The 13,120-nt window shown below is 38.1% G+C and overlaps 1 pseudogene; it reads left to right on the plus strand.

Annotated features, from left to right (window-relative positions):
- The first annotated feature begins 12,216 nt into the window (after positions 1 to 12,216).
- LOC102478002 (60S ribosomal protein L9-like) lies at positions 12,217 to 12,794 on the plus strand (annotated as a pseudogene).
- The last annotated feature ends 326 nt before the right edge of the window (positions 12,795 to 13,120 follow it).

Genomic DNA, 13,120 nt, shown 5'->3' on the forward strand with positions numbered 1-13,120 from the left:
TGATGCAAAATTTACAAAAATATTTTCCCATTCTGAGGGCTGTCGATTCACACTAATTACTGTGTCTTTGGCCATGCAGAAACTTCTTAGTCTGATGTAATCCCATTTGTCTATTTTGGGGACGGATTGACTCTGCTTTGAGGGTCTTCTTTAAGAAATCTTTCACTACACCAATGTCTCCCAGAGTTTCCCCAGTGTTTTCCAGGAGCAGCTTTATAGTTTGAGGTCTTAGATTTAGATCCTTCATCCACCTTGACTTGATTTTTGTCAAAGAAGAGAGGTAGGGGTTCAGATTCATCTTTCTGCAAGTGAAAATCCATTTTTTCCAGCACCACTTGCTGAAGAGGCTTTCATTTTCCCAGTAGACTGACTGGTACCCCTTGTCAAAGATCAGTTGACTGTACATTTGGACATTTATTTCTGGGGACTCTATTCTGTTCCATTGGTCCACGTGTCTGTTTCTGTGCCAGTACCATGATGTTTTTATTACCACAGCTTTGTAATATATTTTTGGATTGGGTAGTGAGATGCCGCCCACTCCACTCTTCTTGTGTAGAATTGCTTTGGCAATATGGGGTCTTTTATGATTCCAGACAAATTTTAAGATTGTCTTTTCTAGATCTGTGAAGAATGTGTCTGGAACTTTGATTGGCATCGCATTAAGTAGGTAGATTAATATGGGTAGAATTGCCCTTTTGCTTATATTAACTCTTCGAATCCATGAACATTGGTTGTCCTACCATTTCTTTGTGTCATTTTCTTTTTTTTTTTAAATTTATATCTTTAATACATTCAATTACATTATTTAGCTTACAAGGTGATCATTTCAATATATGAACATTTCTCCCCGGTCTACTTGATCAAAATATAGCAACATTACCTCCCTGTCTCAACAATGCTGTCTTCGTATCCCTCCTCCAAATGTTCTTCCTCAGGCCCCTCTCCTCCACACACCCCACATCTGGCATTTACATCCACCTCTTTTGTTTGTACATCCTTTAGCCCATCAGTTTCAGTTATAGAGTGCAGACATTCAGTATATATTAAGTGGGGACATACAGTGTCTCTCCTTCATAGCCTGGCTTGCTTCACTCAGCAGTAAATCTTTCATATTCTTACACTTTCTGTCAAAATCCAGGATTTTGTTGTGCTTAATGGCTGAATAGTATTCCATAGAGTATATGTTGCACAGTTTTTCTTTCTTTCTTTTTTTTTTAGAGTTTTTTTTTCGCTATAGGGTGCGTGCTCTCACCAGACAGACAGAGAGAGACATAGAGACAGAAAGCGAGAAATCACCCCACTGGAGGGATGGTCACGCCGCAATCCTTTCTCCTCCATTCTGCTCTCAGGATCTTGGGCACGCATGCACATGCGCCCGGCATGAGCTTAAAGCCACCGGGTCTGGGATGCAAACCATGGTCGATTACGTGGGAGTCCAGCAACATAGCCATTATGCTAATTGCTGGTTTCCTGTGCCACAGTTCTCCAATCCATTCATCTGTTCGGGGGCATTGAGGTTGATTCCATGTCTTAGCAATCGTGAAAAGTGCTGCAATAAGCATTGATGTGCAAGCACTTTTCCAATGAGAAATTCTTCTGTCCTTTGGGTAGATGCCAAGAAATGGGATTGCTGGATCGTATGGCAGTTCTATTTGTACATTTTTGAGGAATCTCCAAATTGTTATCCACAGTGGTTGGACTAATTTACATTCCCACCAGCAGTGTAAGAGAGTTCCCCTTTCACCACACCCCTGCCAACACTTACCTTTTTTTTTTTTTTAATTTAAAACATTTTGACTGGGGTTAGGGGGTACCTCATTGTTGCTTTGTTCTGCTTTTCCGAGGGATGTTGAGCATTTTTTCATATGCCTTCTGGCTATTCATATGTCATCTTTAGTGAGTGTTCTTTTCAACTCCTTCTCCCATCTTTTAATAGGGTTCATCATCTTTTTTCCAAACAGCTTTTTTAGTTCCTTATGTATTCTGGTTATAAATCCCTTATCTGATCCATAGTTTACAAAAACATTTCCCCATTCTGAGGGCTTTCAATTCACACTAGTTATTGTGTCTTTTGCCATGCAGAAACGTCTTGGTCTGATGTAATCCCACTTGTCTATTTTGGGGATTATCGACTGTGCTTTGGGGGTCTTATGTAAGAAGTCTTTCCCAACACAATGTCTCCCAGAGATTACCCAGTGTTTTCTAGAAGCAGTTTAATAGTTTGGGGTCTTAGATTTAGATCCTTGATCCCCCTTGACTTGATTTTTGTGAAAGGTGACAGGTAGGGGTTAAGATTCATCATTCTACAGGTGGAAATCCAGTTTTTCCACCACCATTTGATGAAGAGGTTTTCCTTTTCCCACTGGATTGACTGGTACCCCATGTCAAAAATCAGTTGACTGAATGATTGGGGATTTATTCCTGCGGACTCAATTCTGTTCCATTGGTCAACATGTCTGTTCCTATGTCAATACCATGCTGTTTTGATTACCACAGCTTTGTAGTATATTTGGGTCAGGGAGTGAAATGTCGCCCACTCCACTCTTCTATTGTAGAATTACTTAGGCAATGCAGGGTCTTTTATTATTCTAGATGAATTTTATGATTGTCTTTTCTAAATCTGTGAAGAATATGTCTGGTATTTTGATTGGCATTGGATTAAATAGGTGGATTAATTTGGGTAGGATTGCCATTTGGTTATATTAATTCTTCCAATCCAGGAACATGGGATGTCCTTCCACATTTTTGTGTCATTTTCAATTTCTTTTTTAGCTTCTCATAGTTTTCCTTGTGGAGGTCTTTAACTTCTTTGGTTAGATTTATCCCTAAGTATCTTTTACTTTTAGTGGCTATGGTAAATGGAATAACATTTTTCAGTTCTATCTCCATCTGCCTGATGTTTGTATATAGAAATGCTATAGTCTTCTGTATATTAATTTTGTATCCTGCAACTTTACTGTATTCGTGCATTACTTCCAGAAATTTCTTCATGGAAATCATTGGGTCTTCTATGTACACAATCATGTCATCTGCAAACAGCGAGAATTTCACCTCTTCTTTTCCTATTTTGATGCCTTTCATTTTTTCCTCTTTTCTGGTTGCGTTGGCAAGGACTTCCAGTGCTATATTGAAAAGGAGTGGAGAAAGAGGGCATTCTTGTTTTTAGTGGGAAAACTTTCAGCTTTTCTCCATTCAGGATGATATTCGCGATGGGTTTTTCATAGATAGGTTTTATTGTGTTGAGAAATGACCCTTGTATGCCAATTTTGCTGAGCGTCTTGAGCATAAATGGATTTTGTATCTTATCAAATGCTTTTTCTACATCAATCGATATGACCGTGTGGTTTTTGTCTTCTTTCCTGTTAATATGGTGTATTACATTTATGGTTTTACGTATGTTGAACCAACCTTGCATTCCTGGAATAAAGCCTACCTGATCATGATGTATAATCTTTTTTATAAGTTGTTGGGGATATGGTTTGCTAGTATCTTGTTGAGAATCTTTGAATCTATATTCATCAGAGATATTGGTCTATAGTTTTCCTTCCTTGTCCTGTCCTTATGTGTTTTGAGGATAATGGTGATGGAGGCTTCATGGAATGAATTCGGGAGAGATTCACCCTTCTGGATCTTTACAATAACTTGAGCGGAATGGGGCTTAACTCTTCTTTCAAACTTTTATAGAACTCAGACCTGAAGCCATCAGGGCCAGGGCTTTTCTTTGTAGGAAGGTTATTTATTAATGATTCATTCTCCTGGCTTGCTATCAGCCTATTTAGGCTTTCTATATCATCTGGCTCAATCTTGGTAGATTATACATGTCCAGGAATTTGTCCATCTCTTCCAGATTTTCTTGTTTCTTGGCATATAGTTGTTCATAATATCCTCTAATTATGTTCTGTATTTCTGCTTTGTCTGTTGTTATATTTCCTGCTTCATTGCAGATTTGATTCACCTGGTTCCTTTCTCTCTTCTTCTTTCTCTTCTTCTTAATAAGTCTTGCTAGTGGTGTATCGATTTTGTTTATCTTTTCAAAGAACAAGCTTTTACTTTCATTTATTTTCTGTATGGTTCTCTTATTTTCTATTTCATTTATTTCTGCTCGGATCTTTATTATTTCCTTTCTTCTGGAGTTTTTTGGATTATTTTGCTGTTGCTTCTCTACTTCTCTGAGGCATGATGTTAAGTGATCCTGCCTTCTTTCCGTCTTCCTCTTATGAGCACTAATTGGTACAAATTTCCCTCTTATGACTGCTTTAGCAGTGTCCCAAAGATTATGGGAACTTGTGTCCTCATTATCATTAGCTTCCATGAATCTTTTGATTTCGGACTTTATTTCATCAGTAGTTCTGGAGTCATTAAGTAGTAGGTTATTTAGTTTCTATGTATATGAGTGTTTTTAAGGATTCCTCTTGAAATTATACTCAAGTTTAATTCCATCATGATCAGAGAAGATGCTGGGAATAGTTTCTATGCCTTTGAATCTGTAGAGGCTTGCTTTGTGCCCTATGATGTGGTCAATCTTTGAAAAGGTTCCATGTGCGGGTGAGAAAAAAGTATCTTGTAGTTTTTGAATGGAAAGTTCTATAGATATCTGTTAAGTCCATTTCATTTATGGTATCATTCAGATCCTTTATCTCTTTATCCATTTTTTTGTCTAGATGATCTGTCCCGAGTGGATAGTGCAGTGTTGAGATCTCCAACAATTAGTGTATTGTAGTCTATCTCCCTTTTTCAATCTAATAGTCTTTCCTATAACATATTTGCTGGCTCCTTTGTTGGGCGTGTAGATATTTATAGGAGTTATATCTTCTTGATCTATTGATCCTTTTACTATAATATAGTGCCCTTCTTTGTCTCTTCTTACAGTTTTTGTTTTAAAGGTTATTTTTTCGGAAAGTAGTATTGCAACTCCAGCTCCTTTTTGGTTCCCAGTTGCATAGAAAACCTTTTTCTGACCCTTCACTTTCAGTCTATGTATGTCTTTATCGATGAGGTGGGTTTCCTGTAGACAACAGATAGAGCGTCTCTGTATTTTTATCCATTCAGCCAGTCTGTGTCTCTTGATTGGGGAATTTAATCTGTTCACATTCAGTGTTATTATCGTTGTAACTGGATCTGTCCTGACGTTTAAGTTGGCCATTGTCACAGCAGGCTTTTATTCATTTGTTTCTGTCTGTTAGCTCTTTAGTTTTCCTGGAACAGTACTTTCTTCAGGCTTTCTTGAAGAACTGGTCTGGTGCTGACAAATTCTTTCAGGTCTTGTTTGTCTGAGAAGATTTTAATCTTCTTTTCCCATATGAAGGATAATCTTGCAGGATACAATAATCTTGGTTGAAATTGTTTCTCTCTTAGCACTTTCAATACATCTTCCCATTCTTTCCTTGCTTGCATTGTTTCTGATGAGAGGTCTGGAGTTAGCCGGATGGGATGACCCCTGTATGTCACTTCTCGTTTCTCTCTTGCCAGTTTTAGTATCATGTCTTTATCTGTGGCCTTGGATAGTCTGGCTACGATGCGCCTTGGGGAAGATCATCTGGGGTTCATTCTAACTGGGGTCCTTTGTATTTCTTGGTTCTTGATGCTTGAGTGCCTTTCAAGACTCGGGAAATTTTCTTCCAAGATTTCATGGAATAGATTTTCCATGCCGTTATTAGTTTCTTCACCTTCTGGGATGCAAATTATTCTGCTATTTGGGCGTTTTATCGAATCTAGTATTTCTCGTATATTATCCTTGTATTTTTTTTGTTGTTGTTATTTTCTCTTTCTTTTTGGTTGTTTGTTCTAGGTCAGAGGTTTTATCTTCTACATCAGAGATTCGATCTTCAGCATGGTCTAATCAACTTTCAATACTTTCAAGGGAGTTTTTGATTTTCTCTATTCCAGATTTTATCTCTCATAGCTCCATCTAGTTTTTTCTCAGAGTGTCCATTTCTTCTCTCATATTTTGGAATGACTTCCTCATCTCTTGGAGTTCATTGTGTCTTTTCCGTTCCAACTCAAAGAATTTGTTCACTATAAATGTTCGAAATTCTTTGTCTGACATTTTGGTAACATCGTCCATTAGCATGAAAGATGGAGGGGAGTTACTCTCTACTTTTGAAGGAGATGTATTTCCTTGTTTATTCATACCTGAGGCTCTTCTTCTGCTTCTAGCCATTAGAAGATGTATTCACTTTGAAAACCTCTTGCGGGAATGTTACTCTGACTGGGAGTAAGTGACTTTCCCTTTTGCTGCAAATTAATGTTTGCGTAGTCTCTCTTCTGTTGTTTTAACCAATGTGGTATCAAGGGGGTACTGTATTGAGGTGTCAAGCGGGTGGGCGCTTAGGCTAGGGTTTGCAGGAGAGGTAGGTGGGCAGTGATGTCCCTGCCTCAGAATCACTGACTGGCCGGAGGCCTGCTGCTGGGTATGTCTGTGACCTGCAGCCCGGGACAGGACAGGCTGGCGGGTGGGTGCTGGGGCTGGGGTCTGCAGGAGAGGTAGGTGGGCAGTGATGTCCCTGCCTCAGAATCGCTGGCTGGCCAGAGGTCTGCCGCTGGGTCTTTTTTGTGTGTGTCATTTTCAATTTCTTTTTTTAGCTTCTCATAGTTTTCCTGGTGGAGGTCTTTAACTTCTTTGGTTAGATTTATTCCTAAATACTGTATACTTTTGGTGGCTATGGTAAATGGAATAACTTTTTTTCAGTTCTATCTCCGTCTGCCTGTTATTTGTGTATAGAAATGCTATCGATTTCTGATTTTACACCCTGCAACTTCACTGTAATCATGTATTACTTCCAGTAATTTTTCCATGAAGACCATTGTGTCTTCTATGTATACAATCATGTTGTCTGCAAATAGAGAGAGTTTCATCTCTTCTTTTCCTATTTGAATGCCCTTTATTTTTTCCTCTTTTCTGATTGCGTTGGCGAGGTCTTCCAGTACTATATTGAAAAGGAGTGGAGAAAGTGGGCATCCCATCCTTGTCTTGTTCCTGTGTTTAGTGGGAAAGCTTTCAGCTTTTTTCCATTGAGGATGATGTTCACTATGGGTTATTCATAGATGGCTTTTATTGTATTGAGAAATGGCCCTTCTATGCCGATTTTGCTAAGAGTCTTGATCATGAAGGGATGTTGTATCTTATCAAATGCCTTTTCTGCATCAATTGATATGACCTTATGGTTTTTATCTTTATTCCTGTTGATATGATGTATTACATTTATGGTTTTGTATATGTTGAACCAAGCTTGCATTCCTGGAATAAAGCCTACCTGATCATGGTGTATGATTTTTTTTTGTAAGTTTTTGAATGTGATTTGCTAGTATTTTGTTGAGAATCTTTGCTTCTATGTTTATCAGAGATATTGGTCCATAGTTTTCCTTCCTTGTCCTGTCCTTATCTGTTTTAAGAATAAGGGTGATAGAGGCTTCATAGAATGAATTGTTTTTTTTTTTTTTTACTTTATTTCTACTATGTCTGTAGTTATTTTGCCTGCTTCATTGCAGATCTGATTCACTAGTTCTTTTCTCTCTTCTTCTTAATAAGTCTCACTAGTGGTGTATTAATTTTGTTTATCTTTTCAAATAACCAGCTTTTACTTTCATTTGTTTTCTGTATACTTCATTTATTTTCTATTTCTTTTATTTCTGCTCATATCTTTATCATTTCCTTTCTCCTGGAGTTTTATGGGTCTTTTTGCTGTTGCTTTTCCAATTCTGTGAGGCATGATATTCGGTGGTCCATTAGTTTTCTTTCCATCTTCCTGTTATGTGCACTAATTGCTATGAACTTCCCTCTTATGACTGCTTTAGCAGTGTCCCAAAGATTATGGAAACTTGTGTCCTCATTGTCATTGGCTTCCATGAATCTTTTTATTTCAGTCTTTATATTTTCGGTAAAAGTGGAGTTATTCAGGAGTAGGTTATTTAGTTTCCATGTTTTTAGGTATTTTTGAGGACTTCTCTTGAAATTAAATTCATGTTTAATTCCATCATGGTCAGAGAAAATACTGGATATAGTTTCTATGCCTCTGAATCTGTAGAGGCTTGCTTTGTGTCCTATGATGTGGTCAATCTTCGAAAAGGCTCCATGTCGGGGTGAGAAAAAACTATATCTTGTGACTTTTGGGTGGAAAGTTGTATAAAGATGTCTGTTAAGTCCAATTGATTTATGGTATAATTTAGATCCTTTATCTCTTTACCTATTTTTTGCCTAGATAATCTGTCCAGAGGGGATAAAGTGGTGTTGAGATGTCCAACAATTAGTGTGTTGCAGTCTATCTCCCCTTTTAGATCTAACAGTCTTTCCTTCACATATTTAGGTGCTCCTGTGTTAGGTGCATAGATATTAATAAGTGTTATATCTTCTTGAGCTATAGAGTCTTTTCCTAGTATGTAGTGCCCTTCTTTGTCTCTTCAAACAATTTTTGTATTAAAGGCTATTTTGTCAGATATTAGTATTGCAACTTCAGCTCTTTTTTGGTTCCCTATTGCATGGGAAACCTTTTTCCATCCCTTCACTTTCAGTCTATGTATGTCTTTCTCCACGAGGTGGGTTTCCTGTAGGCAAGATAGAGGGTTTCTGTTGTTTTATCCATTCAGCCAGTCTATGTCTCTTGATTGGAGGATTTAAAGCATTAACATTCAAAGTTATTATCGGTGTTACTGGATCTGTACCGACATTTAACTTGGCTATTGTCTTAGTAGCCTGTTAGTTCTTTGTTCCTGTCTGTTGATTCTTTAGTTTTCCTTGAACAGTACTTTCTTCAGGGTTTCTTGAAGAGTTGGTCTGGTGTTGGCGAATTCTTTCAGGTTTTCTTTGTCTGAGAAGATTTTAATCTTTTTTTCCCCAAATGAAGGATAATCTTGCAGGATATAATAGTCTCAGATGAAATTGTTTCTCTCTTAACACTTTCAATACGTCTTCCCATTCTTTCCTTGCTTGCATTGTCTCTGATGAGAGGTCTGGTGTTAGTCTGGTGGGATGACCTTTGTAAGTTACTTCTTGTTTCTCTCTTGCCAGTTTTAGTATCATGTCTTTTTCTGTGGTCTTAGACAGCCTGGCTAAGATGTGCCTTGGGGAAGATATTCTGGGGTGTATTCTACTTGGGGTCCTTTGTATTTCTTGGGTGTGGATGGTTGAGTGCCTCTCTAGACTTGGGAAATTTTCTTCCAGGATTTCATGGAATAGATTTTCTATTCCACTATTAGTTTCTTCACCTTCTGGGATGCCAATTATTCTGATGTTTGCGCGTCTAATGGAGTCTAGTATTTCTTGTATATTATTCTCATTTTTTTTGTTATTTTCTCGATCTTTTCGGTGTTTTTTTCTAAGTCAGAGGTTTTATCTTCTACATCAGAGATGATATCTTCAGCATGGTCTAATCAGCTCTTAAGACTTTCCAGAGAGTTTTGGATTTCTTGTGTTATAGACTTTATCTCTAATAGTTCCTCCTGATTCTTTCTCAGAGTATCCATTTCTTCCTTCATATCCTGGAAGGACTTCCTAATTTCCTGCAGTTCGTTGTCTCTTTTCTGTTCCAGTTCACAGAATTTGGTCACCATGAATGTTCGAAACTCTTTGTCTGTCATTTTGGTAACATCCTCCATATTTACAAGAGATGGAGGAGCATTTTCATTTGTTCGAGACAGATTTCCTTGTTTATGCAGACCTGAGACTCTTTTTCAACTTCTAGCCATGGAAGATGTATTCCCTTTGAAAACCTCTTAGGGTAATGTTTCTCCCACTAGGTGTAGGAGTGTTTCTTTTTGGTAGGGAATAGATGCTTGCCAAAGTCTCTCTTATGTTGTTTATACTAATGAAAGATATGGAGCACTTCACGAATTTGCATGTCATCCTTGCGCTTCAGTAATTCTGTTCTTACAGGTTGATCAGTGCAAGGGAGGATCCCAGAGACACTTGCGTTACTGGGGAATTTCATATGTTTGATTCTAGACCTGTCTAGTCCCTCTGTCAGGGTAAGAAGTGCAGGGGAGAGGATAAGATGAAACCAAATGAAAAACAACAGAGAGAGAGATAAAGAAAATGTCATGCGCCACACATTAGCACGATTTCCCCAGAGGCTTTTTGTTGGACCTGGTGCCCGTGGCCTGGAAGGACAGTCTGTGAAGAGAGTCAGAGTGAGGAATTAGTAATAGAATAGATGGGCTCCAAGGGAAAAAAAAAAGCCAGAGAAAATTTCTATCTACCTACCAAGGAGGTGGAGTCTGGGGCTGGGGAGACTGGAAGTTGGGTGGGCATCAGAGATGACCCTCCCTCAGAGTCCCTTGCTGACCAGAGGCTTCTAGTTGGACCTGGTGCCTGCAGCCTGGAAAGACAGTCTGTGAAGAGAGGCAGAGCAAAGAGGTGGAATCTGGATCTGGGGAGACTGGAAGTGGGGTGCGGGTCAGAGATGACCCTCCCTCAGAGTCCTTTGCTGACCAGAGGCTTCTAGTTGGACCTGGTGCCTGCGGCCTGGAAGGACAGTCTCTGTATATTAATTTTGTATCCTGCAACTTTATTCGTGCATTACTCCCAGAAATTTCTTTATGGAAGTCATTGGGTCTTCTATGTACACAATCATGTCATCTGCGAATAGAGAGTTTCACCTCTTCTTTTCTTATTTGGTTGCCTTTAATTTTTTCCTCTTTTCTGATTGCATTGGCGAGGACTTCCAGTACTATATTGAAAAGAAGTGGAGAAAGTGGCCATCCTTTTCTTGTACCCGTTTTAGTGGAAAAGCTCTCAGCTTTTTTCCATTCAGGATGATGTTCGCGATGGGTTTTTCATAGATAGCTTTTATTGTGTCGAGAAGTGACCCTTGTATGCCAATTTTGCTGAGCGTCTTGAGCATAAATGGATGTAGTATCTTATCAAATGCTTTTTCTGCATCAATTGATATGACCATGTGGTTTTTGTCTTTTTTCCTATTAATATGGTGCATTACATTTATGGTTTTGCATATGTTGAACCAACCTTGCATTCTTGGAGTAAAGCCTACCTGATCATGATGTATAATCTTTTTTATAAGTTGTTGGATATGGTTTGCTAGTATCTTGTTGAGAATCTTTGAATCTATATTCATCAGAGATATTGGTCTATAGTTTTCCTTCCTTGTCCTGTCCTTATCTGTTTTGAGGATAAGGGTGATGGATGCTTTATGGAATGAATTTGGGAGAGATTCACCCATTTGGATTTTTAGAAATAACTTGAGCAGAATGGGGGTTAACTCTTCTTTGAAAGTTTTATAGAACTCAGACCTGAAGCCATCAGGGCAAGGGCTTTTCTTTGTAGGAAGGTTATTTGTTACTTATTCATTCTCCTGGCTTGTTATGGGCTTATATAGGCTTTCTATATCCTCCTGTTTCAATCTTGGTAGATTGTACGTTTCCAGGAATTTGTCCATCTCATTTAGATTGTCTTGTTTCTTGGCATATTGTTGTTCACAATATCCTCTAATTATGTTCTGTATTTCTGCTTTGTCTGTTGTTATATTTCCTGCTTCATTGCAGATTTGTTTCACCTGGTTCCTTTGTCTCTTCTTCTTAATAAGTCTCACTAGTGGTGTATCGAGTTTGTTTATCTTTTCAAAGAACAAGCTTTTACTTTCATTTATTTTCTGTATAGTTCACTTATTTTCTCTTTCATTTATTTCTGCTCGGATATTTATTATTTCTTTTCTCCTGGAGTTTATTTAGATCATTTTGCTGTTGCTTCTCTAATTCTCTGAGGCATGATCTTAAGTGATCCATTTGCCTTCTTTCCGTCTTCCTCTTATGAACTCTAATTGCTATAAACTTCCCTCTTATGACTGCTTTTGCAGTGCTCCAAAGATTATGAAATCTTGTGTCCTTATTGTCATTAGTCTCCATGAATCGTTTTTTTTTTGTGTGTGTGTGTTTGGAAATTTTTAAATCAATTTAACAAATTAATCAAAGAGTAATTAATAGCTAATATATATATAACTTCCACTCACATTGCTTTTACTGTATGTCAGGCTCTACTTAATCATCAAAATAATCTCCCTGAGGAAGGCATCATTATTTTTCTCTTTTCTACAAAGGAATTAATATTGTCAAGAGTTAAGTGACTAACACATTCACACAGCTGAAAGTGCTATATTCAATCAGTAAAGTCCTAGATTCCACATTCCTAATATAAAAAACTATATTGTTTCTCATAAGAAAGGAAATTACAACTATTTAAAGCTAAATGATCATGCTTTTGCTGTGAGGATGAAGACCATTCTCAGCAACCAGATGGTCAACATTCCTGAGAACATGAACATCACCCTGAAGGGATGCACTGTCATCGTGAAGGCCCCTGAGGAACCCTGTGGAGGGACTTCAACCACATCAATGTTGAGCTCAGCCTCCTTGGAAAGAAGAAGAAGAGGCTGCAGGTTGACAAATGGTGGAGAAACAGAAAGGAGCTGGCGACCATTCGCACTATCTGTAGTCACGTCCAGAACATGATCAAGGGTGTTACATTAGGCTTCCGCTACAAGATGAGGTCTGTGTACGCTCATTTCTCCATCAACGTCATTATTCAGGAGAATGGGTCTCTTGTTGAAATCCGAAATTTCTTGGATGAAAAATACATCTGGAGGGTTCGAATGAGACCAGGTGTTGCTTGTTCAGTATCTCAAGCCCAGAAAGATGAGTGGATCCTTGAAGGCAATGATATTGAACTTGGTTCAAATTCAGCTGCTTTGATACAGCAAGCCACGACAGTTAAAAATAAGGATATAAGAAAATTCTTGGATGGTATCTATGTCTCTGAGAAGGGTATAGTTCAGCGGGCTGATGAGTAAGATCTAAGAGTTTTCCAACTACGTAACAAGCTGGATAATTTCTAAGGCCTTCATATGACATTTTAAAGATAATAAAAGACAACAATTGATTTGAAACTTTCTTAAACTGATTATCCTTTTCCAACTACTTGGCAAGTAAGCAACTAAGGAATAAAGAATTACTCCTAGTAATAGGAGTATGCTAAGAACAATACAGAATTCCTGATCAGGAATTTTTTTATCTAGTTTTTGTTCGCAGGAACAAATGGCTTAAATCTGGTTTTTGAAGGAATGGCAAGGATATTTCAGTCAAGAAAAATATGATATCAGGGAATGTGGCTGTTCAT

Source organism: Tupaia chinensis, unplaced genomic scaffold (assembly GCF_000334495.1).
Source record: "Tupaia chinensis unplaced genomic scaffold, TupChi_1.0 Scaffold144617_1, whole genome shotgun sequence".
NCBI classification, from domain to species: Eukaryota; Metazoa; Chordata; class Mammalia; order Scandentia; family Tupaiidae; genus Tupaia; species Tupaia belangeri.